The sequence below is a fragment of the Heptranchias perlo genome, unplaced genomic scaffold (assembly GCF_035084215.1).
Source record: "Heptranchias perlo isolate sHepPer1 unplaced genomic scaffold, sHepPer1.hap1 HAP1_SCAFFOLD_688, whole genome shotgun sequence".
In the NCBI taxonomy this organism is placed as follows: domain Eukaryota; kingdom Metazoa; phylum Chordata; class Chondrichthyes; order Hexanchiformes; family Hexanchidae; genus Heptranchias; species Heptranchias perlo.
The window spans coordinates 63,257-77,634 of NW_027139717.1; the positions used below are offsets into that span (position 1 = coordinate 63,257).

Genomic DNA, 14,378 nt, shown 5'->3' on the forward strand with positions numbered 1-14,378 from the left:
CGCCAACCGATAGCACCACCGAGACAGGTGAAGAAGTCACTGAGCTGAACTTTTTGATTGCAGTGACCAATAGAACAGCTGTCTACTGTCAGTTTACTTTTCCAAAATGAATGGTTGAAACTTGCAGGAGTGAAAATCCAACGAGCTGGTCTTCACTCTTAAACCAGCAACTGTGAAGTTAAGAGAAACGTGCCGGAGAAATACTCGATTTCAGCGCGGTGTCACTGGGCCAGAGTAAAGCTCAGTTAATATGATCGCCGAGTGGCGAGAGGGTGGATTTGGAATTCCTGAGCGACCGCACTTTGAATTTTCCAGATCTGCTTGGAGCACCAATACCTTCAATTCATCACTTACAGGGACAATTTGATTCTCGGTTTCTTTTCCCTGAGCTTGGTGAACTTTTCAAAATTGAAAGCGACCAATATCAGAGCGAAACTCGTCACCAACATGCTCACAGATACAGAGCGGCCTCACTCTGCTTCAGTGAGATGAAAACCCAGAGCGGTTTCAAGGTCGAATGCAATTGCAAAGAAAGCTCGATCAATGAAAGTGCAGGTCATTGAGGTGCCTTTAAAGTCCTGATTGTTTGAACTGAATTTCTTCCGAAAGCGCTTCAGATTCAGGTGGAGTGATTTGGGGACTTCCTTTCCCTCTTTGCAAAAGTTTGAACCGCAGCTCAAGATCAAAAGTCCCGGGCTAAATGAGGGATTCGCCGGGATATGAACCTCGCATCGAGAATTATACCCCAACCTCAATGAGCCCAGAAACAAGAACGTGTCGTCACATTTACGTGTCACGGTCACATTCTAAACTGGTTTGCCCTGTACTGTACATTACTGTCTAAATATTACAGATAAGCAGAGCACTTGAGCTGTCACAGCTGTGACTTTGACTTTTCTCCCTCTCCTCTCGATCTCCCCGGCAACTGCCACTAACCACAATCTTCTCTCACACTTCATCATCAGGAAGTTCCGAACCTCGGTTTTCAAATGAAATAACGCCCATCTCTCCAATCAACGACAGCCCAGAGAGAGTTTCATAATTTCAGCTCCCACTTTGCCCAAATCCTCCTTAAAGTACCGTGAAAAAATTGGCCTTTAGTCAATAATAATATAATGAAATGTTATTGTCTTCAGGGGCATTGTTTAAGATTTCACGGCTTTTAAAGATCTGCTGATGTTTAACGAATCGCCTCTTGTTTGGAGGCTTCTGTGTGGGAAAGATCAGGAAGTGATAATTGAGAGACCGAGGATGAAGCTGTTTGATGGGAGCACTGGGGACACAGACCGTGCGCGGCTCCAGTGGAGCAATCGGTCAGCGCGCGTTATTTCTACAATAATTATACACTCGAGAAATGCTGGGGTTGTGAGTTTCAGCGCCATCTAAAGTAGTTGAACCTTCTAAACATTTTGACCGGAGTTCAAGGTACAACCGGTTCCATAACACATCGACTTCTTCATGTCCCCATGTGGGCACTGAGGCTCCTCTGACCTCCCGTCTTGCAATAGCAGGTGAGAGTTTATTTGTTTATAGGAGGGAGAGGGGGCGATTGGCGAGAGCTGAAATGGTAAAGCCGCCGGCACGACATCTTTAAATCTAAAGAACCAAAAACACAATTCTTCTTTCCGTGAAGCAGGTATTCATCGGTTTGAAGTGTCATGTTGGGAAAATTCGGGAGGCAAATCTGCTGCCTGGTGTCACGGTGTAACGGGTGAAATTATTCAGCTTTCAATTGTTGATCGGCTGAAATGTCGAGAGGCCTTTCCTAGCTTCCGTGTGGAACAAGTTCAGCTTTTGAGCCATTGGGTAAAGTGTATTTTTTAATTGCTGCTAACGAATGACAAGACATTTTGTACAAACAAGAAGAATTGTAAAATCACAAGTTCGCTGTCCATGTTTCTTACATCATGTTCAACAGAAACAAGGATTCTCCTCAACACGTTGCTGAAAATTGTAAACAGGAATTCTCCCCTTCTTCTCCATCGACAGGGATAATTCAGAGTCCCACCATGAATCTGTATGATGGAAACCAATCCAACAGCGAGCCTAGATAGCTCAGTCGGTAGAGCATCAGACTTTTAAAACAGGTAGTGATCTGAGGGTCCAGGGTTCAAGTCCCTGTTCAGGCTAAAAGTTTTAAAACAGCTGGCAAGTTCTGCTTTTCCAGTGGACCAACATCAGCGAAAGGAGCAAGAGTTGGCCATTCAGTCCCTCAAGCCTGCTCCGCCATTTGACAGCGTCATCGCTGATCTTCGGCCTCAACTCCACTTTCCCGACCTATCCCCATATCCCTTGAGTTCCTTTGTGTCCAAAATTCGATCTCCCTCAGTTTTGAATCTATTCAATGGCTCAGCATCCACAGCCCTCTGGGGTGGAGAATTCCAATGGTTCACAACCCTCTCAGTGAAGAAATTATTCCTCATCTCTGTACCAAATGGCCAGCCCCTTATCTTGAGATTATAACCATTAGTTCTGGACTCTCCAGCCAGGGGAAACAGCATCCCAGCATCTACCCTGCCAGGCCCTCTAACAATTTTACATGTTTCAATGAGAACACCTCATTATTGTAAACTCCAGAGAATATAGGCCCATTCTGCTCAATCTCTCCTCACAGGACAACCCTCTTATCCCAGGAATCAATCTCGTGAACCTTTGTTGCACCCACTCTAAGGCAAGTGTATCGTTCCGCAGGTAAGGAGATCAAAACTGTACACAGTACTCCAGATGTGGTCTCACCAAAGCCCTATATAATTACAGCAAGACTTCCTTATCCTTGTTCTCCAACCACCTCGCAATAAAGGCCAACATACCATTTGCTTTCCTAATTGCTTGCTGCATCTGCATGTTAACTTTCTGTGATCCGTGTACAAGGACACACAAATCCCTCTGAACACCAACATTTCATACTCTCTCACCTTTTAAAAGATATTCTGCTTTTCTATTCTTCCGACCAAAGTTAATAACCTCACATTTCCCCACTTTATACTTCATTTGCCAACTTCTAGCCCACTCACTTAACCTGTCTGTATCACTTTTCATCCTCTTTGTGTCCTCCTCACAGCTTACTTTCCCACCTCGTTTTGTATCGTCAGCAAACTTGGATACATTACACTCGGTTCCTCATCTAAGTCATTGATATAGATTGTAAATATCTGAGACCCAAGCACTGATCTTCACGGCACCCCACTAGTTACAACCTGCCAACCCCAAAATGACCTGTTTATTCCGACTTTCTGTTTTCTGTCCGTCAACCAATCCCCAATCCATGTTAATATATTACCCACAATCCCATGAGCCCTAATCTTGTTCAACAAACTTTTGTGTGGCACCTTATCGAATGCCTTTTGAAAATCCAAATGTACGACATGCACTGGTTCTCCCTTATCTACCCTGCTATCTAAACCCTCAAAACCTCTAATAGATTTGTCAAACACGATTTCCCTTTCATAAAACCGTGTTGCATGTGCCTAATCATATTATGATTTTCTAAGTGCCCTGTTACCACGTCCCTAGTAATAGATTCTCGCAATTTCCCTACTACTATTGTCAGGCTAAAGGTTCTGTAGTTCCCTGTTTTCTCTCTCCCTCTTTCTTGAATAACGGGGTTACATTTGGTACCTTCCAATCCATGGGGATCTTTCTAGTATCATGGGAACTCTGGAAGATAAAACCAGTGCATCCACTTTCTCTGCAGCCACCTCTTTTTAAACCCAAGGATGTCAGCCATCAGGTCCAAAGAATTTGTCAGCTTTTAGTCCCATTAATTCCACCAGTACTTTTTCTTTACTAATCTTAATTGCTTTAGGTTCCTGTACATTTCCAGCACCCTGCACATTTGTAGCATGACTTCACTGCTTTTATGCTCCATCCCCCTAGACATAAAAGCCAATATTCCGTTTGCCTTCCGGATTACCTGCTGCACCTGTATGTTGAATTTTGTCCTTCTTGCACGAGGAAACCCAGATCCCTCCGTACTGCAGCATTTTGTAGTATTTCTCCATTCAAATAAAAAAGCAAAATATTTTTTTCCTCCCAAAGTGAATGACTTCACATTTTCCCACATTATATTCCATCTGCCAATTTTTTGCCCATTCGCTTAACCTGTCAATATCCCTTCGCAGACACGTTGTGTCCTCATTGCAACTTGCTTTTCCACCTATCTTTGTACCGTCAGCAAATCTGGCCACAAGACACTCTGTTCCTTCATCCAAGTCATTGACATACATTGTAAATAATTGAGGCCACAGTACTGATCCCTGCAACACCCCAAGAGTTATATGAAATGCCTATAAATTTCCGCTCCTCCTATTGGTCCGGAACTCTCCTTAATCGCCAGGCGGGATTAATTGTGAGACTGGCGGTCCCGAGGTGCATTTGGAAAATAAACATTAATTGAACCCTTCAGTTGCAACATTTAATAAAACGAAATTAATAAAAGTCACTGAAAATTTTTTTTCTGGAGTTCACCAAATTCGGGGTGGAGGGGGGAGGGCTTCTATGCTGTGTGTTTGTGCCGGTTTTAATGGCTCGAAGCGCTGGGGTTTCAGTTTATTTTATTATCCTTGGTCCAAACGCGCTCTCCCTGCTTCCAATGTCTTTGTTTTTCGGCCTGATATTAAGATCATCAATGGCGGCTGCATCACCCAGCATGCAGCGCGGTTCAGATTGTGCCCTATCTGAATCAGTGGAGCCCAGTGCGCAGGCGCAGTAGTGACTCATTATCGGTCAGTGTGTCCTGAGCATGCGCGGCCAGTCGAGGCTGCGGGAGGAGCGCGTTCGGTGCAGGTCAGAGGATCGGAGCAAGAGGCTCAATAAACCCCGGGGCCCGGGTCCGGGCTCAGGCCCAGGCTCAGGCTTTACAAACCCCGAGTGCGGCCCCAGACCCGAATATAAAACAGTGAACATTATCCCCCCCTCACTACCCGCCGGGAAATGAAGGGGAAATGGGGATCGGTCAGGGAGCGTCTGTAAATGAAGGAGAAATGGTGATCGGTCAGGGAGCGTCTGTAAATGAAGGAGAAATAGTGATAGGTCAGGGAGCGTCTGTAAATGAAGGAGAAATGGCGATCGGTCAGGGAGCGTCTGTAAATGAAGGAGAAATGGTGATAGGTCAGGGAGCGTCTGTAAATGAAGGAGAAATGGTGATCGGTCAGGGAGCGTCTGTAAATGAAGGAGAAATGGGGATCGGTCAGGGAGCGTCTGTAAATGAAGGAGAAATGGTGATAGGTCAGGGAGCGTCTGTAAATGAAGGAGAAATGGTGATCGGTCAGGGAGCGTCTGTAAATGAAGGAGAAATGGTGATCGGTCAGGGAGCGTCTGTAAATGAAGGAGAAATGGGGATCGGTCAGGGAGCGTCTGTTAATGAAGGAGAAATGGTGATCGGTCAGGGAGCGTCTGTAAATGAAGGAGAAATGGTGATCGGTCAGGGAACGTTTGGAAATGAAGGGGAAATGGTGATCGGTCAGGGAGCGTCTGTAATTAAAGGAGAAATGGTGATCGGTCAGGGAGCATCTGTAATTGAAGGAGAAATGGAGATCGGTCAGTGAGTGTCTGTAAATGAAGAAGAAATGGGGATCGGTCAGGGAGCATCTGTAAATGAAGGAGAAATGGTGATCGGTCAGGGAGCGTCTGTAAATGAAGGAGAACTGGTGATCGGTCAGGGAGCGTCTGTAAATGAAGGAGAAATGGTGATCTGTCAGGGAGCGTCTGCAATTGAAGGAGAAATAGTGATCAGTCAGGGAGCATCTGTAAATGAAGGAGAAGTGGTGATCAGTCAGGGAGCATCTGTAATTGAAGGAGAAATGGCGATCGGTCAGGGAGCGTCTGTAATTGAAGGAGAAATGGAGATCGGTCAGGCAGTGTCTGTAATTGAAGAACTGGTGATCGGTCAGGGAGCGTCTGTAAATGACGGAGAAATATGATTGGTCAGGGAGCATCTGTAAATGAAGGAGAAATGGTGATCTGTCAGGGAGCGTCTGCAATTGAAGGAGAAATAGTGATCAGTCAGGGAGCATCTGTAAATGAAGGAGAAATGGTGATCAGTCAGGGAGCGTCTGTAATTGAAGGAGAAATGGAGATCGGTCAGGGAGTGTCTGTAATTGAAGAACTGGTGATCGGTCAGGGAGCGTCTGTAAATGACGGAGAAATGTGATTGGTCAGGGAGCATCTGTAAATGAAGGAGATATGTGATTGGTCAGGGAGCGTCTACAAATGAAGGAGAAATGGTGATCTCTATATCTTTATTCATCCGAGCTCGAGCTTTGGATGCTGTTCCTTTCCTCCTCATTGGAATCTGTCAACTCTGCACCCAAACCAACTCCTCCTTGAAGGCCTCCCACTGTTCAATTACTCTTCTGCCTGACAATTTTTGATTCCAATCCACACAGAAAAGATCCCTTTTTAACTCACTGGAATTAGCCCTCCTCCAGTTAAGAATTTTCACATTTGACTGTCACCTGTCCTTTTCCATAAATATTCTAAACCTAATGAGATTATGATCACTGCTGCCCCACTGAAACATGCTCCACCTGCCCCACTTCATTCTCCACACCGAGCCCACTGCTGTACTCACACTCACTCTCTCACACTCACACTCTCTCACACTCACACTCTCTCACACTCACACTCTCTCACACTCACTCCCTCACGTTCACTCTTTCATACTCACTCACATTCACACACATTCACTCACATTCACGATCTCACACTCTCTCACACTCAATCACATTCATTCACTCACATTCACTCTCACATTCACTCACACTCTCTCTCACATTCACACTCTCACTCTCACATTCACTCACACTCTCTCACTCTCACATTCACTCTCTCACATTCACTCTCTCACATTCACTCTCTCACCCTTTCACTCATGGTTTCGGGCCACTGAAAGATGATGCGATGGGTTTGGATTTCAGCACAGGGAGGAGGGAGAGTGTGTGGGACGGGGATTTACAGCTTTGAGGCACAAGAGAGGAAAGAAGGTTTTGTAGAAACTAGAATTGTCTGTTCTCAATTTCTACCCTGTACTTACAGTGATGACTTTTATAAACTCCTTTATAGGGTATTAGAAGGGGAGGATTTGCAGAGGGAAACTCAAACCAAACAGCATGCCAAGATCTGACAGAGTCACTCGATTCATCAGGACCTGAATATCATCGGCCTTTGAATGTGGAAGGAGAAATGTTTGTCTGTTCTGTCTGTGGGAGAAGATTTCAAACAGCAGTGTGAGTGGGAAAGCACCGAGACACACACACCCGAGTGAGAGTGTTCCAGTGCACTGACTGTGGAAAGAGCTTTAACCAGTTACACAGCCTGAAAAAACATCGCACCGTTCACAGCGGGGAGAAACCGTACACGTGTTCTGTGTGTGGACGAGGTTTCAACTGATCGTCCAACCTGGAGAGACACAAGGACACCCGGACCACGGAGAAACCGTGGAAATGTGGGGACTGTGGGAAGGGATTCAATTACCCTTCAGAGCTGGAAACTCATCGACACAATCACACTGGGGAGAGGCCGTTCACCTGCTCCGTGTGTAAGAAGAGATTTACTCGATCATGCCACCTGCTGAAACACCAGCGAGTTCACACTGGGGAGAGGCCGTTCACCTGCTCCGTGTGTGGGAAGAGATTCACACTGTCATCACAACTTTTGTCACACCAGCGAGTTCACACTGGGGAGAGGCCATTCACCTGCTCCGTGTGTAAGAAGAGATTCACTCATTCATCCTCCCTGCTGAAACATCAACTTGTTCACACTGATGAGAGACCGTTTCAATGTTCTGACTGTGAGAGGAGCTTTAAAAGCAAAATTAATCTGCTGACACACCAACGCACTCACACTGGGGAGAGACCGTTCTCCTGCTCCGTGTGTAAGAAGAGATTCGCTCGGTCATCCCACCTGCTGATACACCAGCGAGTTCACACTGGGGAGAGGCCGTTCTCCTGCTCCGTGTGTGGGAAGAAATTCACTCATTCTTCCACCCTGCTAACACACCAGCGAGTTCACTCCGATGAGAGACCTTTTAAATGTTCTGACTGTGAGAAGAGGTTTAAAAGCAAAAGGAATCTGCTGACACACCAACGCACTCACACTGGGGAGAGGCCGCTCACCTGCTCCGTGTGAGGGAAGGGATTCACTATTTCATCCAAACTGCTGACACACCAACTGGTTCACACTGGGGAGAGACCTTTTTAATGTTCTGACTGCACGAAGAGCTCTAAATGCAGATACAAATTGTGAAGACATTGACACACTCCCGCCAGGGAGAGGCCGTTCACCTGCTCCCTGTGTAAGAAGAGATTTACTCGGTCATCACACCTGCTGAGACACCAGTGAGTTCACTCTGATAAGAGACCTCTGAAATGTTCTGACTGTGAGAAGGGCTTTAAAACAAATGATCTGAAACACCAACACACTGACACTGGGGAGAGACTGTTCACCTGCTCCGTGTGTGGGAAGGGATTCACTCAGTCATCACATGTGCTGAGACACCAGCGAGTTCACAAGTGACTGCAGGGGTTGGATTCTGCAGTTAATCCCATCCAGGACTGAACTATGGTGTTTAGAGTCAGGACGAACAACGTGTAAGGATTAACCCATTAACAGATAGAATTTAGTATAATTATAATCAATATTAGAAGTGGAACAAAATGTACTGGGAATCTATGTATCTATAAATGTAAACTGTACTGTGTATTAATATAGAATGAACCATGTAACGTGTGTTCAATAAGAAAGTGCTGGTGGGCCGAGAAGGATGCATGATGGTTATTATAGTCAAGTTTGCAGTTAAAACTAAAACGATGCTGACAACAGTAAAGTGGGAATTGACAGACCTAAGGGAGGAATGTGCTGTCATAGCATAATGTCTAAAAGACATGTAGATACAGGGACTGAAGGTTCATTAAATCAAGGAGTCACTCAGGCTCAGGCCTCTCCATCTCGAGCCTCCACAAGCTCGTGAGCAGAAGTCTGTTTATACAAACGGTTCTGTGAAGGCTGGCAATGTCAACTCGAAATAAGGTTCTGTTAAGTCTGTAACAACAAGGCACGGATGGGACCAGGAGTTATGCTTGGAATGTAACTTCTGAAGGTTGAGAGACATGAATAATGGTCAGGCTGAGAGATGTGGATGTGAGAGTGAAATGCTCATAAACTGAAAACGGGAATAAGAAGAGACCTCAAAAGCTGAGGAAGGCGCACAAGATTCTGGCAAGGAAGAAGAGAACTTTTCAGTCAACAGATCACAGCAAGAGAGAGAGAGAGAGACCGCACCGTAGTCACTTGGAGGGATAGAGAGAGAGAGAGAGAGAGACCGCACCGTAGTCACTTGGAGGGATAGAGAGAGAGAGAGACCGCACCGTAGTCACTTGGAGGGATAGAGAGAGAGAGAGACCGCACCATAGTCACTTGGAGGGAGAGAGAGAGAGACAGACCGCACCGTAGTCACTTGGAGGGATAGAGAGAGAGAGAGACCGCACCGTAGTCACTTGGAGGGATAGAGAGAGAGAGAGAGAGACCGCACCATAGTCACTTGGAGGGATAGAGAGAGAGAGAGAGAGACCGCACCGTAGTCACTTGGAGGGACAGAGAGAGAGAGAGAGAGAGAGACCGCACTGTAGTCACTTGGAGGGACAGAGAGAGAGAGAGAGAGAGACCACACCGTAGTCACTTGGAGGGATGGAGAGAGAGAGAGAGAGACCGCACCGTAGTCACTTGGAGGGATAGAGAGAGAGAGAGAGACCGCACCGTAGTCACTTGGAGGGATAGAGAGAGAGAGAGAGAGAGACCGCACCGTAGTCACTTGGAGGGATAGAGAGAGAGAGAGAGACCGCACCGTAGTCACTTGGAGGGATAGAGAGAGAGAGAGAAGAGAGACCGCACCGTAGTCACTTGGAGGGATAGAGAGAGAGAGAGAAGAGAGACCGCACCGTAGTCACTTGGAGGGATAGAGAGAGAGAGAGAAGAGAGACCGCACCGTAGTCACTTGGAGGGATAGAGAGAGAGAGAGAAGAGAGACCGCACCGTAGTCACTTGGAGGGATAGAGAGAGAGAGAGAGAGAGACCGCACCGTAGTCACTTGGAGGGATAGAGAGAGAGAGAGAGAGACCGCACCGTAGTCACTTGGAGGGATAGAGAGAGAGAGAGAGAGAGACCGCACCGTAGTCACTTGGAGGGATAGAGGGAGAGAGAGAGACCGCACCGTAGTCACTTGGAGGGACAGAGAGAGAGAGAGACCGCACCGTAGTCACTTGGAGGGATAGAGAGAGAGAGAGAGAGACCGCACCGTAGTCACTTAGAGGGACAGAGAGAGAGAGAGAGAGACCGCACCGTAGTCACTTGGAGGGATAGAGAGAGAGAGAGAGAGAGAGACCGCACCGTAGTCACTTGGAGGGATAGAGAGAGAGAGAGAGAGAGACCGCACCGTAGTCACTTGGAGGGATAGAGAGAGAGAGAGAGACCGCACCGTAGTCACTTGGAGGGATAGAGAGAGAGAGAGACCACACCGTAGTCACTTGGAGGGAGAGAGAGAGAGAGAGACTGCACCGTAGTCACTTGGAGGGACAGAGAGAGAGAGAGAGACCGCACCGTAGTCACTTGGAGGGATAGAGAGAGAGAGAGAGAGACCGCACCATAGTCACTTGGAGGGATCGAGAGAGAGAGAGAGACCGCACCGTAGTCACTTGGAGGGACAGAGAGAGAGAGAGAGACTGCACCGTAGTCACTTGGAGGGACAGAGAGAGAGAGAGAGAGACCGCACCGTAGTCACTTGGAGGGATAGAGAGAGAGAGAGAGAGACTGCACCGCAGTCACTTGGAGGGACAGAGAGAGAGAGACCGCACCGTAGTCACTTGGAGGGACAGAGAGAGAGAGAGAGAGACCGCACCGTAGTCACTTGGAGGGATCGAGAGAGAGAGAGAGAGACCGCACCGTAGTCACTTGGAGGGACAGAGAGAGAGAGAGACCGCACTGTAGTCACTTGGAGGGACAGAGAGAGAGAGAGAGAGACCGCACCGTAGTCACTTGGAGGGAGAGAGAGAGAGAGAGAGACCGCACCGTAGTCACTTGGAGGGATAGAGAGAGAGAGAGAGACCGCACCGTAGTCACTTGGAGGGATAGAGAGAGAGAGAGAGACTGCACCGTAGTCACTTGGAGGGATAGAGAGAGAGAGAGAGAGACCGCACCATAGTCACTTGGAGGGATAGAGAGAGAGAGAGAGAACGCACCGTAGTCACTTGGAGGGACAGAGAGAGAGAGAGAGAGAGACCGCACTGTAGTCACTTGGAGGGACAGAGAGAGAGAGAGAGAGAGAGAGACCACACCGTAGTCACTTGGAGGGATGGAGAGAGAGAGAGAGAGACCGCACCCTAGTCACTTGGAGGGATAGAGAGAGAGAGAGAGAGACCGCACCGTAGTCACTTGGAGGGATAGAGAGAGAGAGAGAGAGACCGCACCGTAGTCACTTGGAGGGATAGAGAGAGAGAGAGAGACCGCACCGTAGTCACTTGGAGAGAGAGAGAGAGAGAGACCGCACCGTAGTCACTTGGAGGGATAGAGAGAGAGAGAGAGAGAGAGACCGCACCGTAGTCACTTGGAGGGATAGAGAGAGAGAGAGAGACCGCACCGTAGTCACTTGGAGGGATAGAGAGAGAGAGAGAAGAGAGACCGCACCGTAGTCACTTGGAGGGATAGAGAGAGAGAGAGAAGAGAGACCGCACCGTAGTCACTTGGAGGGATAGAGAGAGAGAGAGAGAGAGACCGCACCGTAGTCACTTGGAGGGATAGAGAGAGAGAGAGAGAGACCGCACCGTAGTCACTTGGAGGGATAGAGAGAGAGAGAGAGAGAGAGACCGCACCGTAGTCACTTGGAGGGATAGAGGGAGAGAGAGAGACCGCACCGTAGTCACTTGGAGGGACAGAGAGAGAGAGAGACCGCACCGTAGTCACTTGGAGGGATAGAGAGAGAGAGAGAGAGACCGCACCGTAGTCACTTGGAGGGACAGAGAGAGAGAGAGAGAGACCGCACCGTAGTCACTTGGAGGGATAGAGAGAGAGAGACCGCACCGTAGTCACTTGGAGGGATAGAGAGAGAGAGAGAGAGAGACCGCACCGTAGTCACTTGGAGGGATAGAGAGAGAGAGAGAGACCGCACCGTAGTCACTTGGAGGGATAGAGAGAGAGAGAGACCACACCGTAGTCACTTGGAGGGAGAGAGAGAGAGAGAGACTGCACCGTAGTCACTTGGAGGGACAGAGAGAGAGAGAGAGACCGCACCGTAGTCACTTGGAGGGATAGAGAGAGAGAGAGAGAGACCGCACCATAGTCACTTGGAGGGATCGAGAGAGAGAGAGAGACCGCACCGTAGTCACTTGGAGGGACAGAGAGAGAGAGAGAGAGACCGCACCGTAGTCACTTGGAGGGATAGAGAGAGAGAGAGAGAGACTGCACCGCAGTCACTTGGAGGGACAGAGAGAGAGAGACCGCACCGTAGTCACTTGGAGGGACAGAGAGAGAGAGAGAGAGACCGCACCGTAGTCACTTGGAGGGATCGAGAGAGAGAGAGAGACCGCACCGTAGTCACTTGGAGGGACAGAGAGAGAGAGAGACCGCACTGTAGTCACTTGGAGGGACAGAGAGAGAGAGAGAGAGACCGCACCGTAGTCACTTGGAGGGATAGAGAGAGAGAGAGAGACCGCACTGTAGTCACTTGGAGGGATAGAGAGAGAGAGAGAGACCGCACCGTAGTCACTTGGAGGGATAGAGAGAGAGAGAGAGACCGCACCGTAGTCACTTGGAGGGATAGAGAGAGAGAGAGAGACTGCACCGTAGTCACTTGGAGGGATAGAGAGAGAGAGAGAGAGACCGCACCATAGTCACTTGGAGGGATAGAGAGAGAGAGAGAGACCGCACCGTAGTCACTTGGAGGGACAGAGAGAGAGAGAGAGACTGCACCGTAGTCACTTGGAGGGACAGAGAGAGAGAGAGAGAGAGACCACACCGTAGTCACTTGGAGGGATGGAGAGAGAGAGACCGCACCCTCGTCACTTGGAGGGATAGAGAGAGAGAGAGAGAGACCGCACCGTAGTCACTTGGAGGGATAGAGAGAGAGAGAGAGAGAGACCGCACCGTAGTCACTTGGAGGGATAGAGAGAGAGAGAGAGACCGCACCGTAGTCACTTGGAGAGAGAGAGAGAGAGAGACCGCACCGTAGTCACTTGGAGGGATAGAGAGAGAGAGAGAGACCGCACCGTAGTCACTTGGAGGGATAGGGAGAGAGAGAGAAGAGAGACCGCCCCGTCGTCACTTGGAGGGATAGAGAGAGAGAGAGAAGAGAGACCGCACCGTAGTCACTTGGAGGGATAGAGAGAGAGAGAGAGAGAGAGACCGCACCGTAGTCACTTGGAGGGATAGAGAGAGAGAGAGAGAGACCGCACCGTAGTCACTTGGAGGGATAGAGAGAGAGAGAGACCGCACCGTAGTCACTTGGAGGGATAGAGGGAGAGAGAGAGACCGCACCGTAGTCACTTGGAGGGACAGAGAGAGAGAGAGACCGCACCGTAGTCACTTGGAGGGATAGAGAGAGAGAGAGAGAGACCGCACCGTAGTCACTTGGAGGGAGAGAGAGAGAGAGACCGCACCGTAGTCACTTGGAGGGATAGAGAGAGAGAGAGAGAGAGACCGCACCGCAGTCACTTGGAGGGACAGAGAGAGAGACCGCACCGTAGTCACTTGGAGGGATAGAGAGAGAGAGAGAGAGAGACCGCACCGCAGTCACTTGGAGGGACAGAGAGAGAGAGAGACCGCACCGTAGTCACTTGGAGGGACAGAGAGAGAGAGAGAGAGACCGCACCGTAGTCACTTGGAGGGATAGAGAGAGAGAGAGAGAGAGACCGCACCGTAGTCACTTGGAGGGACAGAGAGAGAGAGAGAGAGAGACCGCACTGTAGTCACTTGGAGGGACAGAGAGAGAGAGAGAGACCGCACCGTAGTCACTTGGAGGGATAGAGAGAGAGAGAGAGACCGCACCGTAGTCACTTGGAGGGATAGAGAGAGAGAGAGAGACTGCACCGTAGTCACTTGGAGGGATAGAGAGAGAGAGAGAGAGAGACCGCACCATAGTCACTTGGAGGGATAGAGAGAGAGAGAGAGACCGCACCGTAGTCACTTGGAGGGACAGAGAGAGAGAGAGAGAGAGAGACCGCACTGTAGTCACTTGGAGGGACAGAGAGAGAGAGAGAGAGAGACCACACCGTAGTCACTTGGAGGGATGGAGAGAGAGAGAGAGAGACCGCACCCTAGTCACTTGGAGGGATAGAGAGAGAGAGAGAGAGACCGCACCGTAGTCACTTGGAGGGATAGAGAGAGAGAGAGAG

General features: G+C 48.9%; 1 non-coding gene across 1 annotated transcript; it reads left to right on the forward strand.

Annotated features, from left to right (window-relative positions):
* The first annotated feature begins 2,044 nt into the window (after positions 1–2,044).
* trnak-uuu (transfer RNA lysine (anticodon UUU)) lies at positions 2,045–2,129 on the forward strand. Its single transcript is given in 2 exon segments — positions 2,045–2,081; positions 2,094–2,129. It is a non-coding gene; the product is annotated as a tRNA-Lys (tRNA).
* The last annotated feature ends 12,249 nt before the right edge of the window (positions 2,130–14,378 follow it).